The sequence below is a fragment of the Marmota marmota genome, unplaced genomic scaffold, assembly GCF_001458135.2.
Source record: "Marmota marmota marmota unplaced genomic scaffold, marMar, whole genome shotgun sequence".
Classification (NCBI taxonomy): Eukaryota; Metazoa; Chordata; class Mammalia; order Rodentia; family Sciuridae; genus Marmota; species Marmota marmota.
The window spans coordinates 8194546-8203161 of NW_026000048.1; positions in this window are offsets into that span (position 1 = coordinate 8194546).

The window sequence follows — 8616 nt, forward strand, 5'->3', positions numbered from 1 at the left end:
TGTATGCTCTGATAGGAGCAGGGTCCAAGAAGCAGCCTCCGCAGGCTCCGCGGCCCTGGGCCAGGGCGGTTCCGGGACGGTTCCGGGAGCGCCCCGCGCTCGGTGTTCGCTCCGATAAGATCAGGTTCTAAGAAGCACCTAGGCACTGAACCCTAGCAATCTGTCTGCAAGCCGCAGGCGAATTGCAGCCTGAAATTACCTGTTCTATGGCTGAATGAGCTGCCGTCAGTCGAAAACAGGGGAGGTGACGTCAGTTTACCAACATGGTGGCTGCTGGCCTCCTCTGTGGTCTGACCGGTGTGGAGAACCGAGATGGACCGCTTCCTTCCCCCGTCTCGAACCCAGAATTCAGCCCTGAGTACGGTGCTTGCACGGCTGGCAGAAACTGCAGCGCTGTATCCCTGCGACGCTATCTCCTCGTTTCCCAGCGCGCGCTGCAGACTCTAGCCGCGGGGCGATTTGCTGAATAAGCAGTGTTACCCTCCGTGCGACAAACCTCTCGCGTTTGAGTCCCCATAGCCGATCCTCGTGCGATGGAAATCCTTCCTCCAGGTTCCGGAGCACCCCACTATTGCTGGAAATTCCTAACAAGATATCTTTTAGCTGTCCTGACTTGTCATACTCCCACACAGTGAAGCAGCACACGGGGGCAATGCACTTCCCTCGCCGCCATCTTCCTTCTCCAAATAAAGATACATTAACAACTAAAAATATATTTTTTTTTTTAAAAAAGAATGAGTTGTAGAAAAGTTCAGTCCTATGTTGGTCAAGCAATTGGTCCCTGAAGTCCCTCTACATGTTAAAATTCTCTGAAGACAGTAACTGCATGGCATAATGATAGCTATCTTGTTCTAAATACTAAGAAAGAGTGCAATGGTCATGATGTCCAAAGAGCTAACTCATCAGACAGCCTTGAAAGTGGATCTGATTTACTTAATCCAAAAATTGAATTAAAAACAAGTTTGAAACGTAGACTACCTGTGGAGCCCAACTTTTTTTTCAGTGATTCTGTGTGTTAGCTGTGCCTATATCGTGTATACTCAAAAGGTTTTAGCAAGTGAGCCATGTGATATTTAAATATGGAAAGGGTGGGAGAATTGTCTCACATTTCTCGAACTCCCTTTTAGAACCAAAGAATGTTCTGGGCACTCACTAGACAAATCAGTGTGGATTGATTGACACTTGTTGAATATTGATTGCTACTTCTTGTTGATGCCTATTGTTTGGAACCTGCAAAACATTGTCTAAGCAAATGGGATGGTAGCCTTTAGCTTACCTGGATGCCCTCTGTTTTGAATGGGCATTTTCACAGATTGACAGAAATATTAGCCTTGTTTTCTCTAGTAGCAGAAAGCTTCCCCACTGCTTTCAGGCTAGGGCTTTTCTCTAAGGGCATTTCCCAGTGCTTATCTCAGGAAAGATGCTCATGGCTGCCAGGAGGGACGTGCGTAGGAAGGACTGGTCTTCCCCCAAATCAAGACTTGATAATTCAATTCCATACGCTCCATGGAGCTTGCAAGACCCTGGGAGGGGATGTGCAAGGGCATAGGGCTGCTAATAAGTGTTTTTGGACCTTAGTCCATGAGCAGGGCTTCCAAGAGCAACCTCCTAATGCTGGTGACTGCCTGGTGTGGTAACTCGAGCATTTTCACAGCAGAGAGAAGGCAGCAAACTCACATGTGGTTAACTGGATACAATCAGGACACCTTCAGCTTTCCAAACCCATGGTGACCCCTGAAACACGATTTTATTTGCCCTGTTAATCATCCTCAATTCTCCTGGGGCTGCAGGCATTTCCAGTGCTGGGGACTCAGGCTGTCCTGGTCATTCTCTGCACAGCAGTCGCTGTACTGAATGGCAATGATTTTTAATTCTCCTTTAACACAGTTTAGCACTGACTGACAGATGCAGCCAGCAGTCTTCCTGCTGTGACTCTGCTTATAGGTGGTGCAGCTGCTGCCCCCCTAAGGAGCAGTGCAGGAGAGAGCTCAGCAGGGTCTCTGAGCCATCCTGCCTGTACTAGATATGGTCATGGGGAGCGGGGTCTCCATCCTCAGCTGAGATCTTCCTCTCCCTCGCTAGACCTGGAGTTTTATGAAAGATACACCTGCCAACTGTGAAAAACTAGATAACCTGCATGTGTCTCAATAAACCAATGATCAAGGTATCTTGCAAAGATAAAGCACTTTGTCATTTATGATGCTCATCAAAACCGTCGTCACCACCCTTCTTATTAAGTGTTAATATAATGATACCAAGATTAAGGAAAAGTGGACAGCACTGCAGCCACATTTAAACTGGTCCTGTTTTGTTGCAATTCACCGGAATCCCCAAAGGGACAATTGAAGAATAACATAACCCTGGATTATCCCATCTCTCCTCTGTCCCCAGACAGTCATTTTGGTAAATTAATTTACAAAAGGCTTATTTGAGTCGAAATTTTGGGCAGAGTAGTTGTTGACTACATGTTTGACTTTGCTTCTTGCAGGGTTGACATAAGGTAGATGTAATGCAAAACTCAAGTTGGAGCTTCTTAATGTGGTGAAAATTACAGTGATTTAGTTCTTATGCTACTTCCAATTTGCCAGCCATATTTTATGGGCACACTAGTGGGATACACTTTGCTGACTGTATGTTAAAACCATATTTTGTTAATTAGAGGCCTGTAATAAATAAATCACTCATTTTTATGGCATATAAGTCCACTCTTGACTCACAAAGTTTGGCATCTGGCAATGATTATGTCTCCTGGGGTGGCTATGAAAATTCCCCCAAACCCTTTTCTTCACCTGTTTGGGGAGAATTATGATGGAAACTTTACTTTTGCAGAGGAAAAGTAAGAAGGGAGAGTGATCTTTGTAAGCAGAGTTATTCAGAATGAAAGCAGCAAGCTAGACCAGTATCCATGATATCACAGTCTTGGGAAGGACTTGTACGATTTGCGAGATTTTTGCTGTATTTTTTGCCCCTTTTGAGGAAAATGTTAAACTATAAGCCTCTTCAAATTCTTTCTAGAACACAAAGAGTATAAATAAGTAAAGGTATTATAAATATAGAAAGTTTGGGAAAATATTATTTTATTTTAAGGAGGTTTAATCATAGTAATAAATTGCATTTTTTTATACTTAACTTCTTTGGCCATTGTTCAAAGGTAAATTGATTTTATTTGACCTGTTAATCATCTTCAATTCTCCTGGGGCTGTAGGCATTTCCAGTGCTGGGGACTCAGGCTGTCCTGGTCAGAACACACATGATTACATTTGGGCAGCTCCAGAGAAGAAGTGCAGATCTGTGACCTTTAGGCTTGTTTGACCTCTGAGTGCCTCAGATTACCTACCTGTCCGCAAACTGGGGTGGGGGATGCTCACTGGTTATAGGAAATTGTTCTTTGTTTGAAGCTTGTCAGTGTGTGTTTGTCGATCTCAAAATGAAAGATCTGTTGTTATTTTGGAGAATAAGAACAGCCTATTTTCCTGTTGAGGTTGGGGAAACCTTTAAGAACTTGTCTCCCAATACACACAAATACTTAATGCAAAGATCCTGGGAAACTTCATTTGTTCATTTAAAAAAAATTAACTGAGTATCTATTTAGCACTGCTAAGTGCAGGGCTCTGTGCTCAGTGTGAGGATGAGCAACTTGCTGGACAACAGTGTTGTAACTCCCAGAGGCTTTTAGCCTGCTCAATGCAACTTCCAGGCAAAAGGGGCAATAATGTGACATTCTACGTCTTACAGGATTTTATCTCAGTGTGATTCAGCAAGTATTTATTAGGCATTTTGTTAGGCTCTGGAGGTTCGAAAATTACTATGAGATCTGTATTGTAAGAGCTGAAGAAGTGGTGAGGGAGATAGGATGAACCAGAACCCAGAGCATGACCTGCTCAGAGACAGGAGCAGAAAGTAAGCTCAATGGTTTCTCTTTACCTTCCCCACCTCATGGGGGCACTAGTGAGAGCCCTACTTCTTCTTTTTTTTTTTTTTGTCTATTCACTCACCCACTGTCTTAAATACTGTATTTCACATCTTCTCTTTTATCTAACACAGCTCTGGTGAACTTGTCTTCAATTCATTAAGGAAATCATAAGAGAACTTTCTAATGTTCCCACTGAAGTTACCCTGCCACAAGAACCTTCTGTCTGGACAATAGTGATGACCTGGGCCTTTTCAGCCTCAAGCCGGACCCTCCTTTGTGCACTAGACTCTTCCCCTGTGACCTGTTCAAGAGCCCCTTCAATGTCTCTCTCCAGCACCATCACATTCCTCTCCCTTGTATCACCCAACTCACTGAAATATCACTTGTCTAAACATTTCTTCCATGGACCCCACTCCATTTCCCTGCACGCCTCTGTAGTCAGACTCCTTAAAGGAGTCCTTTACAATCACTGTCTTCACTTCCTACCATTTCATTCTTTCTTGAACTGATTCTAATTAGGAATTGTCTCTACCATGGGCCCAAAAGCTTAACCAAGGTTATTGATGAACTTCATGCTGCTAAATGGTCTACTCTGAGTTCTCCCTGACTCCCAGACCTATAGGTACATTTTACAGAGCTGATCCTTCTTTTTGAAATATCTGCTTCACATGATTCTAAGACACTGTGCACTTTTCCTATTTATTGACCCAAACTTTAAATACTGAAGTATCCCAGGGCTCAGTTCTTGGATCAGTTCTATAGATGCTCACTTCCTGAGTGATTTCATTCAATCTTATGGAAAAGAGACTTCTCCCCTAAACTCCAGATGCCTAATTCTTATCTCCATTAAAATGTCTACAGCTATCTCAAGACATCATGTATAAAAATGGACTGATCCTCCCTTCCTCAGCCTGCCCCTCCCAGTCTTCCTTGTCTCAATTAATGGCACCATTGTTCTCCGTGTTAACCCAGCACAGCATCTTGGGGTCATCTTTTACTCTTTATCTTCCTCCCTGCATTGAACATATTAGCCAGAACTAGCAGCTCCATCTGTCAAGTGTGTCTCAAGTCTTGTACTTTCCATGCCTTCCACCCTTCTCTCCTTTATTTGAATGGCCAGGTCTTCTCACCTGTGGGATGGAAGCAGCCTCGTACTTCAGGGGCAACCCTGCATCCACTAATGCTTCTCTTCCTCCTGTTCTCCAGAATGTATCTCTTTAATGCAAACTTCATCATGTCAATCTTCTGCTCAAAGTACCACAAAGCTTTTTCATTAAAAGAAAGGAAGAAAGGAAGAAAGAAAGAAAGAAAGAAAGAGAGAAAGAAAGAAAGAAAGAAAGAAAGAAAGAAAGAAAGAAAGAAAGAAAGAAAGAAAGAAAGAAAGAAAGAAAAAACAAAATCCTGGTTTATTGTGAAAGGCTTTGTCTTATCTTGTCTGTAGTCCACCTCTCCAGTCCTTTCTGTCACTTTCCCCCTAGTTTGCCCCACTCTGCCCTTTGCCCTCTAGAGGGTTTTGAACAGGTTGAGACAGACATGTGACGTACCGTCCCCTTGCCATCCCTCGGCTCTTGTTAGTCCCTTTAAAGACTTCACATTTATCTCTAGCACTCATTGCCCTCTGATACATATTTTTGTATGTATTTTTATTGTTCATTTCCTACCCACTCAGATACAATCTCCATAAAGGTAGGGACTTTATAGATTTTGATGATGTATCCACAGTGTCTAGAACAGTGTGTGGCCCATGGTAGGTGTTCAATGCATAGCTGTTAAATGTGTGAATAAATGAGTGCATAAGGTACTGGAGGAATACACAGAACCCCATGTATTTTTCCTGTCTGGAGGGTATTATTATAAAGGCTTCATAGAAAAGGCGATTGAAGAATAGGACTTTAGCAGTTTCCGAAGAGGTGGGTGGAGGTGTTTCCTTCTTGGTCCATGGGGAGGAAGGTCAAAAACAAATCAAGACAAGGGCTCTGGAGAAATATAGGTAGATCGTGATCTCTGCTAAGAACAAGGGACATTCCAGTAGGCAACAGAAGCCACCAGACTCCCTATTTCTGCAGAGCAGTGAGGTGACCTAATTTACATTCAGAAGGTCACTGTGAAGGTTGGGATGGTGCATGGAGGAGACTGGGGATGTGGAGATTGGGAAAATATTAGGAGACTAACATAATTGTTCAAGAAAAAATACATTAAAGCATCACTCTAGTTTTTTTTATGTCCCATGTATGTGCTAAAAATAGCTCTGCTGGAGGGTAACAGCTATACCTCGGCCAAAGTGTTTAACTACTTGGGGTATAGAAGTACAGATTAAAGCCAGAGTATTCTGATATTCTGCCACCCAGGTAGGCAAGTCTGGAATTACCATTGGTTAAGGTTTGGGACCAAACTAAGTTCTTCCTAATTGTAAAGGGGATGGTGGTGTGGTGGTTGTGGGAGGTAGTTACTGGTAGAATTTGCTGGGAAAGAATATTCCCTTTGACATATTTCAGAGTATGGCCAAATTCTGAATCCTGGGTTGAATGGAATCTTAGGTGATTCAATATGGTACTCTGTATGGTTTTTTGATCTCTATTTATTTTTTTTATTCTGATGTTACAACTTTCTAAATTATAATTGAGCCAATTTATACTTCTTTGGACAATATCCTGGTAATATCTTTTACTTCCACCAGCAGATTGCCACACTAATAAGATCACCTGTCTGCTTTGGTGATTGATGGTGATCACCACTGTAGAATTGCCAGGTGCTTATCTGCATTGATCCCTAAAAGGCTCAAATTGCTGGCCCAGCTGGGACACAGTCTTATTCATAAAAAAGAAAAAAAAATTCTGTTTGAGTTGCAAATCTTTGGATAAAAACCTATAATCAAATTTGAGTTCTTATTACATTTCTATCAAGGAAAATAAGTTTAGTTCAGTTTTGAATAGTAGAAAATCATTCCACAGATTTTATTCCCAAAATTTCGCAGGAAGTAACGTGGTCACCAATATAAAAGGAAAAAAAAAACGGGGGGAAGGTAAATATGCCTGGTTTAGAAAAGATAGTTTTTTTTCCCCCCAACCTGATAAAACTGAAATTTCTGTCAACCTATTAGAACACAAAGTGTGGTTTATCCATAGTCAAATGATTAGTATGGTTGGTTTGTCATATGGTAACCAGTTGGCATCTTTTTCTTAGTCTACTTTTCCTTGAAGTCAGTGCAAGGCTGTCTTCCACTTAAACCTGGAAGTCAAGAACCAGCTCTCACATTTCCTTTTATTTTTATTTAGCAAGGAAGGATTTTTTTCCCTATTAACTTCCTGGTTTTGACAGTTTTCCACTGTGGCAAAAAGGAACTTTCTTCAATGGTTCAAGCTGCTAGCTACCTTGTGGGTGGCTGTGTGCTTGTTTCTCCTAACTGATTTTCCTTTCCTTGGATCAACTTGGCTTCTTTATTTTCATTTTATCTTGGCTTAGAAAATTGGCCTTTCAGTCTCACATATTTTTTGCTTTTATTGTCTTCTTCCTGTTTTCCTTTTTATTCAGAAAAAAAAATAATCTCATTCATGGAGGAAATACTTAAAGCAAAAATCCTTTTCTTAGGTTGCTGCCATTCCTATATATGCCTGAAGTACTGGAAACAAAATGTAATTCTGGAGCTGAGATGTGCCTTTCAATACAGTTCCAAAAAAGGAAAACCTACCTGATTGTTTCCCGCTGAGAAGAAAGCTGGGTTTCAGGGGAGGCATCGGCTCTCAGCAAAATATTTCTCTTGAAAATATTCCACAAATATCCAAGCAGTACCCTAGCTCCAGCCAGCGAACACAACCTAGTGGCCAAGAGCTTGATTCTAAAACCAGAATGCTGGGTTGGAAGGCTGCTCTGCCATTGACCAACTGCATAACCTTGGGCTTGTCTTTGAACCTCTCTGAACCTCACTTTTCTAAACTGTGAAATGGCAATCGACGCACCTACTTAATGTCACTATTGTGGAGGTTGAGTTAATACACATGATACACACTGGGAAAAGTGTTTGATGTTATCCTCCCTCTTTGCTCTTGGAATCCCAAAGGCTTTGCAACTTGCTCCCAGTTCCAGTAGGTTCCCAGGAGTCACATCCCAGTTCCAATAGGTTCCCAGGGGGTCACATCTTCCTTCTGCTGCTCTCTGAATATCAGTAGTCTCCTTTCCTTTGTATTCATCATTTTCTTCCTGTCTACCCTCTTCAAATGCCACCGTTTTCCTCTGCTTCCATACTCCCCCAAATGACAGACTGGATTACCATCTGTTCTTTCTCTCACTCTGTCTCTTTCTTTTTCTGTAGTACTGAGGATTGAGCCCTGGGGTGCCCTATCACGGAGCTATATACCCAACCCTTTTTAAATTTTCTTTTGGGACAGGGTCTTGCTAAGTTTCTCAGGCTGGTCTGGAACGTGTGATGCTCCTGCCTTGGTCTCCTGATAACAGGTGTGCCATTGTGCCTGGCCTCATGTTTTCTTTCTCATTCTCATTCTCTCCTGCAGCCTCTTCTGCCTGTTGGACCAGCCAGCTCCTAATGCTGGCTCTGCTTTTCCATTTGTTGACATGTCCAGTTCTGGGTGTTGGCCCCTTCCAGGGTGTCCCACTGCACCAGGATCTGAGCCATGTTAGTGGTGTCTGAGACACGGTGTTACCTTTCCCCACCCTTTCCTTATACATGATTTGTTCCTTCTCTGAAT